The sequence below is a fragment of the Rhipicephalus sanguineus genome, chromosome 8, assembly GCF_013339695.2.
Source record: "Rhipicephalus sanguineus isolate Rsan-2018 chromosome 8, BIME_Rsan_1.4, whole genome shotgun sequence".
NCBI classification, from domain to species: Eukaryota; Metazoa; Arthropoda; class Arachnida; order Ixodida; family Ixodidae; genus Rhipicephalus; species Rhipicephalus sanguineus.
Window position 1 is genome coordinate 137,923,418 of NC_051183.1, and position 19,041 is coordinate 137,942,458.

Here is a 19,041-nt window from a genome sequence, read left to right on the forward strand (position 1 = left end):
TACTCTTTTTTTTTTTCTTTTTTGTTTCCATTGAGTCTTCCCGGTGTTCTCCGTCCATAATAAAGAGCTAGCGGAGGCTAATGAATCGTCGAATAAAGCGGTGTGCATATGGCTAGCAAACCAGTGGCGACCATGAGTAAAAAGCTCGTTGTGTGAAGCGGTCACTGCGCGCAAGTATTTCAGCTGACTGCGCGTGCAATTTACTTTTTCTATTGCTCTTATGTCGTGCATGCGTGATGCTATTTCCCGATTACTCGTGCGAATAAGGTTTTTTTTTTTTCGTTCTTAGCTCGTGCGTGTCCGTTTTGCGCGTTTTTACACACGCACCAACGTTCTCGAACTCTGTGACCGGAACTAGGCCACGCTTATGCTGCTTGACACGTGATTTTCTGCATTCTGTTGTTGCCCCAGCATTAACACAACGCTTAAGGATGGATAAGCTCCATTCCGCACCGCATTATAAAAGTTAAGTAGACTTCAAGTGCTCTGTGTGGAAACGCGGCGCAAACAACTACAGCGCGTAGCAGACGCCCCTCGCTTTCCACGCGCTTCCCGAGCGCGGAAAGCCCACGGGTCCGGCGCAGCAGCGGCGCGGCGCGGGAGTTCACGGCAAAAGGCCCTCGCGGGAGCCGGCGCTTTGGACACTCCCCCTATTCTAGGTCACTCTAGGCAGACTGTTGCTGAGGCTAGAGATTGTGCTTCGCTAAAGCATTCTTGTGATGAACTTTAGTTATATGTATTTTTGAGTGTGCACTTTGTGCCAGGTTTCGCCTGTGTTCTTTAAGATAAAGGCTGTTTGCCGTGCCACCACGGTCTAACGTCTTTCTCTCTCTCAATCTCATCCACATTGCAAGCGCTCCCGAGATACGCGACATAATACGTGGCGAGCCTCAGCCAGGATTTTTCCGTCTTTTGGCCCATTCACGTATCGTCGGGGGTTGCAAGGATGGATTGCGGAGAAGTTGGCAGCCGTGGCCGAAGACTAGGGCATGAACAAGGAGGAGACGATCGAGTTCTTTAAGAATGCCCAACAAGAGAGAGTGCATGAACGTACGCGCGAGCAGCAGGATCGAGAAAACGAAATTCTCGAGTTAAAGTTACGTTTAGCGCAAGCTAATATAGTGGCCCGGGATGACGCGAGTGACGTTGGCGCCACAACGACGGCTTAACCAGGGTCACCTTCTTCCAGACCCAAGCTTCTCTGCCCTCGGAAACTGATGGCGCCCTTTGATGAACAAAGGAACGACCTCGATGCCTATTTGCATCGTTTTGAGAGAACCGCCGAAGCGGTAGGCTGGGAGGAAAGTGAGTGGGCACATGCCTTGAGTGTGTGTCTAGTCGGGTAGGCCTTGAGCATGCTTGGTCGCATGCCGACTCAAGAGTCACTAGACTACGAGATGGTAAAAAAGACTTTATTGGAAAGGTTCCACCTAACAGCCGAGGGTTTTCGCGAAACGTTCCGAACGTGTAAGTCCGGGGATTCCAATACTGGCAAGCAATTTGTGTGACGCGTCTTGGCAACTATTTTGATCGCTGGATAGAGCTGTCACAGACAGAAAAGACATATGATGGAGTCGGCGGCAGGATAGTTGCCGAGCAATTCCTCAACCCGTCCAACATACTCGCAGTATTTTTAACACGAAAGTGTTTTATGCCGGTGTCCACCAAAATTTTCGTGACGTATTTTCCGTCACGGAAATACATCAGCAACTTGAACGCCATCAATTGGCAAAGGAAAAAATCCATAAGGAAACGTTCCGTTGACAGGAATCGAACCCGTCAACGCTCGGTCCGTGACGATGGCTGGCGGGCGTTTAGCCCACTGAGCTACCGCCAAACACACAACGGAGGTTACATGAACGCGCCTTTTATCTTTCGCACATTCCTCTCGCAGTGCTCTTGCATGGATCGATGGATGGATGCTATGAGCGTCCCCTTTATAACGGGGTGGTCACATTTCGTATCACTAGACTCGAAAAACAAAACGAAAAAAACGTGCCGTTGTGCGACCGTCCTATTCGGCGTGTTTCCAATAGAAGTGTAATTTCGTTTAACACACAGCGAGGTGGTGACTTTAGTCCAAGCCTCGCTCACAGCATCTATCCATATCGAAAAATAGCTCTCCGACGCTCGCCTAGCTGTCGCACCGCGTTCCCCGCTCGCCCTGTGAGAATTAACTGCCAGGCTAGAGGGAAGACACAACGCGCGTAGCGTTTCTCTTCGCGTTTCACGACGCTATGGTGAAGTGCATATCGAGTATCAGTGTTTATTATGTGCTTGTTGATGCCCTATTTGCGCGGGATTCACCATATGTGGTGTCCACGTATATGTTAAGAACTTCAGCTACCGCAAGGGTTAAATGATGATCATGGGCGTTAGTCGTCGGTATCGAGATGTGCCACTAGGCGTCACCGTGAGAGCGTCCACATCATGCGGTGCTACATCTGCCAAACAACAATATGCATTATACAAGCTCTGATATACCAGTGCACTAAAGCAATCAACTACCTCTGTGACGACACGTTTCACTTTCGTGTTATACCGATTCCTATGACAGAGGGTCAACCATCTTTTAAAAGAGAGGAACGTACGCACGGTAGAGGAGATGGCAAAGCAGGCGGACCAGTTCGTGGAGGCTCAGGTACTTAAGAATTTAAAAAAAGGAGATAGCGACAACCCTACGGAGGAGAGTTGAAAAATGAGGCCCCAATTAGTAAACTAAGGGCACAGCAGCGATGTTTCTTATGCAACAGACTGGGGCATATAGCTATGAACTGCCGCACAAGCACTAGTCGACAAGAATACCCAGTTGCCTGCCAATTGTGCCAGAAAAGGGGCCACAAGGCTAACGAGTGCAGGAGTAGGCGTATAGAAAATACCGCGTGTGCAGTGAGGTCAGAAGAGCAAATAGAGATCGTTAGCACAGTGTGGGACATGTCGGCAGGCCTATTTTGGATCGGAAGGTAAACGGCCAGTGAGTAACTGGGTTGAGGGAATCTGGAGCTGATAGTGTATTAGTGAGGATAAGTTTGGTCAAAGAGAGCGATTTCACGGGAAGAATCGGTACTGTAATGTATGTAGATGATTCCAAGATAAGATTAGCAGAGGCCAAGATACGGCAGCATACTCCCCATTTTGTGGGCGATATAATGCTAAGTCTATGTATAGTCCCATATACGTTGTGATTCTAGGAAATAGGCCAGGTGTACGAAGGGTGGATGACCCAGTGCAGCGTAATATTTATGATAAGCACAGAAATCAGGTAAAGGGAAGCCACCGTAACACAGAGGCCATGTAGAGAAGTGAAAGTAGTGAGAGAAAATGCAAGAGAAGATTGCGAATTTTCGAGCATATAGGTGTAACCTGAGAGGAGCTTTCTAAAGAACAAAGAAATGACAGAACCCTGAGGTACGCGGTAAACAGGATCGGCCGTAATTCGATAAGAGATGGCACCACAGACGGAATATCCTCTGAATCTATAATGGATTTGGTATTCCACAACTACTGGAAGGGAGGAGAAATAGTCAGATAACTAATGATGCCCACATCATGCCAGTAGCTTAGAGAAAAATAATTTTAGAGCACTGTTATGCCAAAAGGTTTACGAATAAGAAGAACCGAATAAGAGAAGTTACTAGAGAGGCCCTATGGAAAGCCTTATATAAAGACACAAAGCACTTCGTACAAAGGCGTCGCCAATATATGCGCTGATGAAGTGATGAATCATGACATTGTGAAGTAGTATTGTAGAGTTTGGAGACTAGAATGTGCTGAACAATGTACTATGTGAAAAGTGACTGTGAATTGGGTGACACGGTGGTGCGGTGCAGTAATAATTGAATATCGTGAAAACGTGTGGTGATGGAAAGTGATGTCAGCCTATGTACCACGGATTACAAGCTACAAGTCATCAGAACGAGAACAGAAGGCCACAACCATAAAGAGGAAGAAACAAACAGTAAAGAAAAGCTCTTATAAAGGGGGCCATTGTCAAGAGTAAAGGGGCACGAGGCACGTGACGAACTTCGGAAAGTGGCGATAGTGTACAAGGCATGAAAAATCCCCCGATGGTCGGCACTCCCGCCACGTCCGCGCACGTGATTGGCCGGGGAAGGGCTCGTGGCAGGCAAGCGGAGCAGTGGTGCGGAACCCCAGGAGAAGAAACGGGGATTGTTCGGGGGAGCGCCGTACGAGGAAGGCGGAAGAAGTCAGCGTCGCACTCGTGGCAAGAGCAGCAGGCGCCCGGAGTTGGAGGCAGCGACATGAGAGGACCGGGAAGCAGCCGTTGACCTTGGTAGACACCAAGCGAGGCTCCCCGGACCTGCAGCAGTTTCGGTACACCGGCAGCACTTCTCCTTCTTGGCCGGACGGCGGCAACCCACACGACAGTCCTCGGAGCGCCACGTCATCAGTTTGGCTCGGTGGCACTTAGATGCGGAGGCCGAAGACAGCTCTGCCTAACCTGCCAAGCTCAATGGCGACCATGTTTTGGGCCACGGAGTCAAGCGGCTCGTCAGGCGGACACTGATCAACGGTGACTACAGAGAATAAACGAGAACGTCGACGGCGAGCGCGACGCAACACGGAAGATGAAGGATCGACTTCGACGCCGCTCCGAGCGTACGACAAGTAAGGGAGCTCGACTCTGGATGCTACCGAGAGGCCAGTGTGTACAAATTGTCAGCAAGCGTTGCCATTTGAAAGAAAGCCTTTCCCATATCTCATATACGGGGCATTTTGAAGAGATTTGGTGCCAGGATTCCAACAATATGTCGATACCGATCTCCAGAATGACTAAAATCTGGACGACGATTCTGAAGTACTGAAGTATGCAATTTTTGTCCCGCGGTTATGTTTCAACACTTGGTAGCCGCAACGGGTGCATCACAAAAACAAAAAATGCTTGAGACCACTCGCGCCTATGTAGCTTACCCGAACAAAGCGTTATTAATCACAATAGGCGAGCAAAGAATGTGAGTACCATTTAGAAATGCAGGAAAACTTAAGTCGCAATGTCATTAAAAAATATGAGGCGAAGACAGTGATAACGGACAGACAGTGATGTCGGGAAGTTCATTATTGAATCTAGGTTAGAAGGGTGGGTTACATAGATAATCAGCATCTCCATTTGTGCCCCTCTCGATGCATAGCTTATTTAAAAAGATGCTCTGCACGTACCTCCTGGCACTGATTTTCAAGAAAACCATAAAGGCTAATTTTGATTCCCCTGTATATTATACGATTAAACGCCTACGCACTATAATGTTTGCTTGAAAATTTTGTTTCATTTGAATGACATGTCTGTTAGTATGTCAAAAGCTTCGTATTTCTTGCTGAAAGTATATTTCATTGCGAAACAACAGGTTGCTTTATGTGCTTCACAAAACAGCCTTTTATACACTTCGCTGTCAGAGGCTTGTAGCATTCGTAATTAATGGGAGTCGCTGCTGTACTTGACGGCTAGCCAGCGGGTTGCTACCTGATTACAAGCACATAATTAAGAAGCCTCCACACGATGGCGCTCATACCGGCGTGGAGTTCTATCTTGTCCGTATACGTTTCATCGTATCCGCAATACCGGATCACCGGACCCGTTTACAGCAGAAACAACGCTGGCAGCGAATTTTTTGTGGCGCATTGTGTAAACGTAGAGGACGGACTGCAATGACCTTTAGATGCGAAGTATCTTAAGGCGCAGCTCAAACCGGTGGTGGTGTGCGGCGTGACCACCCTTACTGCGCATGCGCATACCCTCTCCACACACCTCCTCTCCACTGCCCCTCACCATTCCCCCTGTCATCTACCCTCTCCCACTTCCCCTCTCCACTCACCCTCTCCCCTTCCCCTCTCCCCTTCCTCTCTCCCCTTCCCCTCTCCACTTTCCCTCTCCCATACCCCTATCCACTTCCCCTCTCCCCTCTCCCTTTCCACTCTTCCTCTGAAACGCGGGCTAGACATGCCAAAATTCTCTCCTGCGCAACGCCGCGATGAGCTCGAGCGCATGCGCGTCCGCTCCACTTCTCTCTCCTCTCCTACGCTGCCCCCTCTTACCCGCCTGTCGACCGCGTTCCCCGCTCGCCCTGTGAGAATTAACGGCCAGGCTAGATGGAAGGTACGACGCGCGTAGCGTCGCTCTTCGCGTTCCACGACGCGAGCTCGGTAGCATGCCCAACGAACGCCAACGGAACGCGATCGTGCAAGTGCTCCGGCTTCGCATCTACTCATGGTCCCCTTTAGCGGGAGATGGTGTAATTTTTTTGCATGACAGCGGAGTACTGCAGCAAAGGTAACAAAAGAAGCGCTGTGATGCGATGGATCAAGGCCACAAAATTAACGACCACGGTCCTGGGTTATGATTTTGTCATCGCGTAGGTGTTGGGGATGTTTTTTGGGGAGATTCACGACCGTGCCCGCACAAGTGCGACTTCAACGGTCGCGCATGTTGAGGTTGTGAGGCCTGACTCCTTCGCCAAGACCGTCCTCGCCTTCTTCTGGTCCTCGTCCACCTTCAGAAAAGTGTTTTTCTTACACCGTGATTCTGGCGAATTGCAGGTGCGGCGCGCATGCCCACGCTTGCGTTCCCGCGCTCGCGCGTGCTTGGCGCGTCTTCCGCGACAGCGCGGGCAGCTCCTCTTCGTACCTGGGCGGTAGCATACGTTCGTATGAAACGTCGCTTGGTGAAAATCGGTTCGCAACAACCGTACTCCATTACACTGCAGGCCAATGGGTCTTGGCGGGAACCAACAAAAAATTCGTATCACCCCGCAATTCGTATGAGCTGTGATCGTATCACCGAGGTTTCACTCTATCTATCTATCTATCTATCTATCTATCTATCTATCTATCTATCTATCTATCTATCTATCTATCTATCTATCTATCTATCTATCTATCTATCTATCTCTCTATCTATCTATCCAGTTACGTCTGGACGCACTCATTTTTGTTTCCGTAGCTTGGCATGTACCAAATTGACAGAGAAGGACATGAGTGTACAAAGAACGCGATTCACAAGTTATGACATGAATAACGTGGCTTGCCCTTCTCGCAAAAAAATTTCCCTACCACAGAGCCACGCCAGTGCTAGAAATTTCTTCAGAAAAGCACATGCCGCGTCAGCGCGAATAGTGGTTCCAGTGTCAGCTATCCGATTTTATAACATGTAATGACTCAACATGAATGATATATTGCATGTTATGTAATAAACATTACATGTATACTCCTTTGACTCAGCAATCTATAGTCGCGCGTTGCGCGACCCCGTAACAATGTGCCAACGACCTCTGCTGCTGATGTGCAGATTATCGCACCTAAAGCCCCTTGATGTTGGCGGAGTACCGCCATTCATTTTACTCGCCGCGACGCGCGCGTCCTCCTCTCTCCCTTCTCGCCCCTTTCGCATCTTCCTGCTCGTCGCTTTTTCTGCGCGACGATTGGTCTCCTTCGCGGTTGACCTTAGAGACGCGTGGATCTTGCGTTTTGATTGTATTTTTCTTATTCGCTCGCGCCATTTTTCAGCCGCGGCTCCACGCAGCGAACGTTGCGCGCGCTTTGTTTTTTGCGCTGCGTGCGGCCGCTATGGCGTGCTGTTGCACCTATAACTGCAAAAACCAGCATACAAATGGTTACGCACATTTTATGGTACCGCAAGGTAAGCGTGATGCCATGCACAAGAAGCAGTGGCTGCACAACATTGGCCAGAAGAACATTGTTTCGACAAAAAAACAGTGTTCTTTTCGAGGTAAGGCGACTTTGTTATCGCTCCTGCCGAAGCATTCTTGAATACTGAGTTTTAAATATTCTTCTGGTTGCTCATAAACGTTCTTCTTTTTCTCGGTTATTTTTGCGTTGCATAAAAAAAGGCTTGTTCTCAATATGCTGAATATTCTGCTGAGACACGTTGTATGTCGGCAACCGTTATTCAGTCTGAAATGCACAACTACGGAGCCTGCTTTCTGCTGCAAACATTTACGTTCGATGACACAGCTTCTCGATCGCACTTGTCGTGATCGTTAGGGTGCGCTTAACGTTAATGATTGGTGGAAAAAAAAAAACGAATGACGAATGACCCTTACAGGTGATGATGTTTTTTTTCGTCGCCGATTGGTGGTGGTGGGGGGGGGGGTCGGTTCACACACAAAAATAAGGGCCCAAATGCGATCCGGCGCAAGAAAACAAGCAGAAAAACATGCACTGTGCAACACAAAAACAATAACATTATGACAGCGAAAGTGAGCCGTTATCTAGCAGGCCGCGCGCCGTCCGTTAACCAATAAGAAACTAGATTATCTCTTGTACCGGCATCACACGGGCACTTTTCGTCGCGATCAGAGTGAATCCCGATCGAATTTCTTGATCGCGATCAACAGTCATCGCTACTACACGGTACAAACTAATCCGGACCCAGTTCGACGCAAACGAAAATCAAATCGCAATCAGGGAGCCAGATGTCGATGAGTATATCGCGATGGTCCCTGTCCCGATCGAACGCGATCACTATTAAAGTGAGCGTGGAGCAGCACCTGATCCGGATCGAGCCCAATCCGGATCGGCCCTGATAGGGATCAATAGTGCCCGCGTGAACCGGTATTGATTACGGTGTTGTCTGTTATATGACGATTCACCTGATGGGTGCCTATGCTTAACGTAAAGGCAATGCAGTTTCCCCTGTTAGGCTGCATACTTTAAATATACCTTTGAAAGGAGCGCTTGTTTGCGCCGCGGGACACCACGTGTACCAATGCTCACTGCAGTAAGACTGCTATTTTCTAAGTGCTTCTTGGGCTGTATCCGACTGTAGAGCTCATAAAATTAGTGGCTTCACTGCGAATACGCAGCCAATCTCAATTACACGAATATCCGCACGGAATATTCCTTGAAAAAAGGTGGCTCGACTCAAAAAAAGAAAGCACGCTACCTCTCCTGCACTGTCACTTCCGAGAAAATAGAGCAGCTGTTGGTAAAGAACAGGCGGATAGTGCGAGATATCATCTTCCGTCCATCTTTTCTTGCTGTGTAACTTCTTTGTCATTTGTAAAACGGTGTATATTTGTGCAGTAATATACTGTTACCACTTCTCTGTTTTCTTGATATTGTCTTTTTCGAAACATAACTAATTCATAACATACTTAGGAACTAGCAATGATTCTGGGGATGAATATGACGCGATGCTCTTTTTAGGTACGTATCAACCAACGAGTTGCGCGTGCATGAAAATAAATTATCCCGCTAATATTGCACTCTGATTTTGGCCCTGATAATGTTTTCTTAATAAAAATCGCAATTGCAACTCTGCTACTACATATTGTAATGTAGTATGAACTTTCGTGTGAACTATCATAGTACGGTCACTAGATGCGTTTACCTACCCTCAGGGTACTGAATCTCACCTCTCACAGGTAAACCGAGTGCTAGTTTCTTTGACACCTACGTCAAAATACTACTCTGAAAAATCGTTTTCCTGCGCTTCTGGTATTGTGGTAGATCAATTACTGTTGGCGCCGCTTGATCGTACTGACACTGCGAAGCGTCTTGTTCAGTTTGGAGACCACCGCGCAAATATACTTTCACGTCAAGATAACACATGGATGGACAATATATTATCCACGAAGTCATTTCAAGACACGACGCTGTAAGTACCTGTTTTGTACATGCGCTCACAGGAAAGAGACAAAACATACAGACACAGGCAGACATGACGCAAGCTAAATTATATCAAAGCCTGTTATCGTGTGGCAGAAAAAACGTCTGCATGATGGAACGATCCATAAAACTCCTAAATTAGCATGCCCCATTTACAAGGCTTTCGGAAGAAACTAATCTTTTATTAAGTTTTCTACACCACTCGGGCAGGCAAGTGGCTCGAAATCACGCGCCTCCATTGAATTCTGCGGCTCGTCCGCGGGAGCCGCGGCGAGAGATGGTGCCGTGCGCAGCGCTCACCGGCGGCGGGCGAAGAGAATCGAGGAGGAAACGCGCGCGCGGAGGAGAGTGCCGTTACTTTCCTAGATCGAGGGGTTTTAATCGCACCGTAGCGTGCTGTTCATTTCTATAAAACTGACGCATTTGCTGTAACGTGAGTGCCGATGTTACGTCGGACCATAAACTACCCTTCCGGCGCTAATGTAGTCGAGGTGCTGGGAAAGCTCTCGATATGCCTACAACTTCTTAATCTACACAAAGACGTTGATCCATGTCGTAACGCGTGGCTGAAAACTTAAAAAAAAAAGAAAAAAAGCGGCGAAGGCAGCTACTCAGTGACTGTTTGGCATCACATCGATTTCCACGAAGCGTTGGATCTGCCGGAATTTTCACGATGTAATGGCGCCACTTGTGACATGCGTATCATGGCAACGTAGCGTGCACTTCGTTGCGATAAAAGTGACACCGCTTTAATAACGTGAGTGCCGACGTTGTTTCGGACCATGTGCTGCCCTTTACATGCCAGTGTAGTCTACGTACCTGGTAAGGCCACCATATGCGCACAACTACTAAATTTACCAAGACGTGTCGATACGCTTGGTCCAAAGCGAAAAACCCGGCACAGGCAGCAAGGCCGACTGCTTCACATGAAATCAATTCCCCAGAGTGTCTCACATGTGGCGGATTTTCCTAACGAGGTTTAACCAGGCTAATGAAAGAAACCCAAGTGACCGGTATGGCAGAGCCATATATACCCTTCGGGAGAGTTTGGCGATTGTTTCATCTCGCCGCTCTCCTATCTCCGCCCCAGCGCCGCCCCCTTCTCGTGACGTAAACCCTTTCTCCTCGCCGGCGGCGGCGGGCGGCAGTGGCGACAGCGCGGCGCGGAGTCCGGCGCATCCGCGACGGAGAGACGCCGGCGCGCCGCACCTACAATATCGCTGAGGAGCACGCGTAGGTTACGAAGCTCTCGTGCGAAGCCGCGCGTGTTCATGGCGACTGCTCCTCGCATTCAAGCGTGAATTTGTTGCGTGTGATGGGCTGCTGTTGCGCGGTTGGTTGTTCAAACAGCAGCGCGCAGGGTTTCCGCCTTTTCGGGCTTCCGAAGGAAAAGAAGCGACGACGCCTTTGGTTCAGAAACATCAGACACAGCAAATGGACCCCGACCGACTGCTCCGTGCTATGCGAGATGCGTACTTGAGTACTTAGCTTGAATATAGCTGGTATTATAAACAGCGTACCATTAACACAAACTTATTTGTTGTGCAATGGGGCCCTTTCAGGCGCACAAACTTTAAAAATAATTTTGTCACGCTGAAAAAAAAAAAGGAGTTTTATGGTTCGCGTTTCGATAGCTTGGCCAGATTGAAATTTTGCAGCGATCACGCTAAGTGCCCAGCGTGATGTGTTGCGTTTACGTAATTTATCGCGCGTTCAGAGCACGAGCTTGGGATGTTACCGTGATGTTGTGAGGGGAAGATTTATTTCGATATCGCAGGCTAGTGCTGCCGCGCGTCAGCTGCAGCGGTTACCTGGCATGTGTTGTACGTTATGTGGTCTGCGTTTCTGTGGCTGTCAGCCTATGGTGTCATTTACCGCTGTGTTGCCGCTTGTGTACATGCTACCAGTTTCAAGTTTAATTCGCGCATGTAAATTAATCTGCGCCTCTGTCCTAAGCGAATGTGCCTCGCGCTTTTTAGTCATGCACGTATAGTGCACGATGTCTGTGCTGGTGCAGGAAGCTCTTCCACTATAGCAAGGGGCCCTTATGTGCTCGATGAAATTTCGTGATTAGGAAGTATAGAGCGCGAAGAAGTTGAGCAGAAAAATTATTTTGTAAAGTAAACAAACAGGATGTCCGCTATCAGACTAGCCGAAGAGGTATTGTTTTCATTTAACACGCGCCTACTGGGGGCCCTGCACCTGCTCTGACGAAAACCTTAGATGCCTCAGCAAACGCAAAAATTGACCGCCGGCGTCTGCGGCGTCAACACGAGGGATGTCAAAAATCATCACGTAATGACGTGACCGTAACCAAAGATTGTGACGTCATCATGACGTCGAATAACGTGACTTCACGCGATGACTTCAGCACATGACCAGATGTGATGTAGAAATATTGCAGTGCCTCCGATCTTGGAGGCAGTGCAAAACAATGTTAGGTCACAAAGCTTTCGAGGGGGGAGGGGTTGGCGTGAGGAACAATACATCAGCTGAAGAAAAGGAAGACGGCTTTCGCCTTCGAGTGGTCTTAGGCGAATGCATAAGGGACCCTGTGAGTTTTTTTTTTTCTCTCCTATTAGAGAGTTTTAGTGCCGGGGACTCCAAGCCGCTTCCTTATTCACCCTCTTACGTTCCCTTGTACTCTCAGCCGCACCCATGGACTATACAAAGGAACGTAAGGGGCTTACGTACGCAAGGCACTTTGGGGTCCCGGCACTAAAATTCTCTAAGAGGGAATTTTAGGGCTCGAGATTCACAAGCCGCTTGTGTACGCCCGCTTTTGCGCTTTGTGGCCTTAATACAATTACGTGCGCTAATATCTCTGTTTCTTTTAAAAGCAGATCTGTTTAAGCTTGGAGAATCCCCGTTAGTAGCGAATAAAAATTGTCATCATCATGAACCGGCACGCAATCTGTCGTCTTCTTTATCTTCTGCTTTGCTGCCAGAACACGTGCACAGACTTTTCCGGCGTGGTATGCAATGATTCTCACGTAACACTTGTCACGTGACATGTTCCAAAAATCACACCTTTTATATATGCTCGTCACAGAGTCACATCACGCAATACCAATTTTGGTGTATATCAATCTGGCAGAACGGCCACCAGCGCACCATGAGCGTGGCACGTAAGTCATCTTATACATGACACGTGTGTCATATGATTTTTGTATTAACTCCCGTTATTTATGTTCGTCACGCAGTCATGTCGCGCACTACCAATTTTGGTGAATATCAAGCAAGCGAAACGGCCGCCAGCGCTCCATGAGCGTGGCACGTAAGTCATGCTGTACATAACACGCGTGTCATGATATTCACATTAACTCCCGTTATTTATGTTCGTCACACAGTCATGTCGCGGAATACCAATTTTGGTGTATATCAAGCTCGCGCAACGGCCGCCAGCGCACCATGAGCGTGGCACGTAAGTCATCTTATACATGACACGTGTGTCATGATTTTCGTATTAACTCCCGTTATGTATGTTCGTCACATAGTCATGTCACGCAATACTAATTTTGGTGTATATCAAGCTAGCGAAACGTCCGCCAGTGCACCATGAGCGTGGCACGTAAGTCGGGCTGTACATGACACGCGTGTCATGATTTTCATAATAACGCCTGTTATTTATGTTCGCCATACACTCTTGTCAAGCCATACCAATTTTGGTATATATCGAATTAACGAAACGGCCGCAAGAGGAAGACTGTGGCATGTAAATCATGCTGTACATGACATGCTTTTCATGATTTTCATGTTATGACCAGTCATTTATGTTTGTCATACAGTCACATTATGCCATACCAATTTTGGTATACACCCCATGAATGAAACGGCCAAGAGAGCATAAATTCGTAGGCGGCTAGATAGGTAGACAGATAGATACGCTCAAAGTCGCAGAAGTTCGCTAAGAAATGCTTCGCATTTAGAAAAACCAAGATAGACGCAAACCCACAGGTCTTCATAGCTGGAAAAGCCACCGATGATCACGATACTCCCTCAAGCGAATTCTGAGCGCAGCTTTGTGTTGAGGCAACGCGAACTGTGTTTGAATTTCTGGCTATCCGCGCATTGGAACATTCGTTACACATTGCCACAGAAACTGCCAGTGCTTGAGTGCTACGCACGCCACTCTGCGCATTGCAGGCGTCATCGACATCCCCGTCACGACAAGTGAGACAGTAGCAGCGCACCCACCAGCCCTGCATGCGCACGAGCTCCGACCGAAGGGCGAGCACGCATGACGGAGGAAGAAAGCGATGTTAGAGGCCAGTGGCTCGTGATATCGACAGAATCGACGTTCGCTGTCTTTCGTCCTCGTTCGCTCTATCAGTTACGCCGACTACGCCAACGGCGATGCCGAACAACGCAGGAACAGACGCAGAGCTGCGCTCTAAATGCACAGCGCGTATCGTAGAACGTCGTGGACTCGAATCGGCGTACACAACTCAGTTTCACGATGATTTGGACACGTCTAATTCACTCCATATTCTTCATTAAATTTGTATAACAATGTTCTTGCACAATTTTGCTTTCGCAATTTGTTTAGGAGCGCTAGATTTCACGAATGAACAGCGCGTACATTGCCTCAGCCGTGCGCCCGTCGCGCGGAAAGACTATATATGGCGGACGCCGCCGGAGCGGAGGCGTGGCGATGACGTGAACAGCGTCATCGCCGCGCCGCGACGTCACTGCCCCGCCCATTCGCCAGACTCTCCCCATCGACGGCTCTGCGGTATGGCAAATTGAGGCGCCATCTATTGACTGGGATCAGAGTTAAAATCTGCGTTCCGTCTCTTTCCTCCCAACTCTCTTTAACCCACTCTATGGGGGGATCAACTCCCTTTCCTGCGGGAGGCGCGCTTTCCGCCGCCTTGCTGGCGCCGCCGACTTTGAAATCCGTTAGAAAGTTTCGTGTCTGGCGTTGGTAAGGCATGTGTTAGCCGTCGCGCGTCCGTTGCGTCCGTTTCATGGTGCTCGCTCGCTGTGTGCTTGTGCGACGCGATGTTTTACGACTCGCGCTGTTCGTGCATACTGCTTTGTTGCTCGAATACTTCCAGAACAAGTCCCGGAATATATGTGCCGGCCCCCAAAAGAACGACAGGTGAGCGTGCCCTTTGAGTCGCGGTCTTCATTGTGTCAATTTGAATTCACGTCCATACCGAGTGGCTGTTCTCTGCAGTGGGGCTTCAGTTAATGTTTTCAAAAATGACTGATTTGAAAAGGGCACGATGATGCGTTTAAATCGTTATACGAACAAGCAGCGGACATGAAGCCCATGCGCATGGGCGTCCGGAGGGGGGTGCAAGGGGGGGCGGCTGCCCCCCCTTGGAATTGCGGATAATATTTTTCTATGCAGTTGCGATAAGCTACGCAGCTTGATTAGCACACTGAGGTCCTGACCTTCAGGTTTGGTGAAAATAAAAACCTCGAGGCACTGCGCCGACCAAAATGAAAGTTAAAACACACAACAAAGACGTTTCGGCTCCCACACGGAAGCCTTGTTCACAAGTGAAAGTGCATTTTCACTTGTGAACAAGGCTCCCGTGTAGGAGCCGAAACGTCTTTGCTGTGTGTTTTCACTTGTGAACAAGGCTCCCGTGTGGGAGCCGAAACGTCTTTGCTGTGTGTTTTAACTTTCATTTTGGTAGGCGCAGTGCCTCGAGGTTTTTACCTTCACCATGTATCATCCCGACCAGACGGGCTTCCGTCAAACATTAAACTTCACCTTCAGGTTTCCATTCAATTTCGCGCGTTACAAACTACTGACTAATCTTGCCTGTCATGTCACCGCAGTGAAAGAAAGGCTGCCAGTGCTGAATGCACCCCCCCCCCTTGCGTATGCACCCCCCTGCAAAAAGTTCTGCGGACGCCCTTGCCCATGCGACGTAACTATAGTTACAGGTTTACAACTCCCACAGAACCGCGTGTTTGAGTGTGTGCTTTGCATTTGTCTTCGGTTAATTACTCGCCATCGCCTATAACCACGTTTGTGAGACATTAGGTAGATGTATGAAAACTTGTGCTGCTCTGAGACGAACAAACGAGTTCACTTTTGCACGAGTCGACGGCGCTCTTTATCTGATTGAAACTTGCCCTTTTCTTCAGGGTGTATTTCGGAACGCAACACGCCTGATCGGTGCGCGCCCCGAGAAAAGCTGAAGAATTGCAGAATCGGCGCACTTCAAGAAGAGATGCCATGAATCATCCGATATCAGTCGTTCATTTTCTCCGCGTTTATCATCACTAGTTATATGAAAACCAACGTTTTTGGAAATGTAGTCAATAAAGTGCGGCCAATATTCGTTGTGTTATATGTGGAGTTTATTTTGACATCTTTAAAATGATATTTACATTATTATTCTATTTTTTAGGTATTTCAACTGCTTTCATTGTTTTTACATACCAGGAATGTTCAATTTTGTTAGTTATGATAATTTTGTGCAATATCGCGCGCATATATCACAAGCTGTTCTTCACTTCTGTCAGTATAAAAATTGTCTTTTTGAATATGTGCCCTAGTGTTATGCTCTGTTTTTTATTCCACTGTTCTTTAAGTTCTTAACTTTGCCGAGAACTTTCGTGTTGTTTAGTGATCATGAACACGTGTATGTTAATCTCCTGTTGATAACTTCTGTTAATCTCCTGAGCCTGTATCGCACCACATTTGATGAAAATGTTGATATTCGGAAACGAGGACAATAAAACGAGACCTAACATATTTTGTGTTGTGAGTGCAATTCATTCTTTTGCGTTCTGGCACATGCTGCACGACTGCAGTGTTTGCAGAATGCCTGATTGCAAATTGCGCACATTCAAACGAGCAACGAACGCGCGGCGCAGTACGCGCGGCGGATGCAAAAAAAAAATAAGCGCCCGGCGCGCTGCACGGCGCAGCACGCGGACAAGGGGGTCATAAAAGAAAGGGAGAGAGAGCCCGCGCACGCAAACAAAACAAAAAGAAAAAAACGCGGCGGGCGCAAGGGAGCTAGTAGAGGAGGCGCGGCTGGTGTTAGTGTTGCCATGACGACGCGTACCGTGTGCGTCGCCATTCTGCCGTTCAGGTCTGAATCCCAGCCGCCAGGATAGTAACTCAAGGGACGTTTGGCGCTGCCAGCGCTGACGTCATGAATTAAGGCGTCCTATGGGAGGTATACGGAGTAACCTCCCCCTGGTTTAACAAAGAATTTCCTTGGTTTTAGGGGCGAAAAGGGAATTTTTATTTTTCCTCCAAAATTACAAAGCACTGGTTCCACACAAGATACGGTTCCACAATCGATTTGACATCAGTTACATTGGCACAGGTTCCACAATAAAGCCACAAACAATATTTCACATTTTCACAGTCAATATTATAGCACTCACACCACAAGACATGGCAGTGGGATTTATGTGGTTCGTAATCCCTGTATGGGGGCACAAGTGAGCATAACCCTGTTATTGGCGATTTTTACGAATGCACACGACCAACGTTTCAAGAATTCTTCCTCGCCCAAGAGAAAAAATTCTGTGTCCAGGTGATCTAATACAATATTGTACATCCGCATCAGCAGCGGCCACTGGTTTTGGCGAGCCTTTGCCTGCTTGACTGCTATTCCCCTGTTTTCCCACAATGTAAACATCCCGGCGGCCAACACTAGACGTGCCAGTGCGCCATTGGGGCACCTGCCTCTTTTAACAAACCTTTCTATACCCAACGGGTGGTACGCCTTGTCCACGAGGGACCAGAAAACCTTGGCCACGCGGCAGGTTATCAACGCGTGTTTGTTATCTTCGTGTTTTTGGCAGTGCACGCACTGCTCCGAACGAACGTAATGCCACTTGTACATCCGGTCCGCCGTAGGCAAGACGGACCACCCAAAACGCCACACCACATCCTGAATGCTGCCTGGCAGCCAACTAGGGGTCAACAATACCCACGGAAACCCGGGGTTCTTAGCCTCGCAACCAGAGTTTACTAATAACTCCTGTGCTAGTTCTGTATTTTGGCACTCCAGGAGGGGAGTGTCCAGGTTCAGTTGGGCGATGCGCTTGTATATTCCGATCACATGCCTGTAGAAGGGCGTCGGGTTTATCGCCTTCGGCCCCGGGGCCTGCGTCTGCAAAAACAGACGACTTTGCACTCCTAGGAAGTACGTCGCCAGTTTCCTGGCGGGGTGCTCCTCTGGTAACTGCAAAACCCTGAGGGTTGTTTTCAGAGCGTAGGTGTCTGCCAAGACGACGGCCGAAGGGATATTCCATCCGCCCCTCTCGCGAGGCAAGCCTAACTGTTCATATTTTACCAGGGGAGTCTTTGAATTCCAGAAAAACCTTATAAACTGAGACTTGACCTTACGTGCGACCTGGTAGGGCATAACTAATGAATTTGACAAGAACCACAGGCGACCTGTAAAGACGCCCATGAGTAAGTACCGGCGTACATAGTACGGGAAGTTAAACTCTAGGGCCCTTGTGATCTGCTGTTTTAGCTCCTTCACCTCCTCTTCCCAGCTCTCGCTGGTCGCTCCATTGGCCCTGTAGCTTATCCCTAGAATGCACACGCTGTCTACCACGGCGATGCCGTGAAGACATGTTAGCGGAGACCCATGAAGACATAAGGATTTACACTTGTGTAAATTAAGTTTTGCCCCGGAGAGCTCAGCATATACAGAAAAAAACCTTGAGAACAGCGGCGAGGCTATCCTCATCTCTATGGTATATCGTTATGTCATCCGCGTAAGCAGCTACTTTCACTGTGCCACTGCCTGGGGTCTGCAACCCAAGGACACTTGGGTGTTTTTCCACTTGGATAAGGAAGGGTTCTACCGTCAGCGCGAACAACAGGGGGGAAAGGGGACATCCCTGTCTCACGACTCTCGTCACAGGAAAAGAGGCTACGGTTTCATTATTTATAGACAGGTCACTATTTATGTCATTGTATAGTTCCAATATGAGGTATACAAATTGTCTAGGAAAACCAAACGCCAGCAAGGTGGCGAATATAAACTTATGCTCAACCCTTTCAAAGGCCTGTGCCTGGTCCAGGGAGGTGAGCCATCCCCTCGCTTGTCTCTGTCTCGTGTAATCTATGATATCCCTGTTAAGCATGTTCAGGGTCTGGACATTACGGCCCACCACTGAGCACGACTGCCAAGACGTGATGAGCGAGGGCATGACTCCCTGTAGACGCAGGGTTAAAACGGTAGTTAACATTTTGTAATCTGTACCTAATAAGGTAATTGGACGCCAGTTACGGGGGTCCTCTAGGTGTTCTTGAGTCTTTGGAAGCAGGATGATCCTGCCACTCTTAAACGACTGTGGCAGAGTGTGCCTACTCGTGAATACATTCAAGACCTCACACAGGGTGGGTCCTATGACATCCCAAAATGCACTATAGAATTCGACTGTTAGGCCATCGTT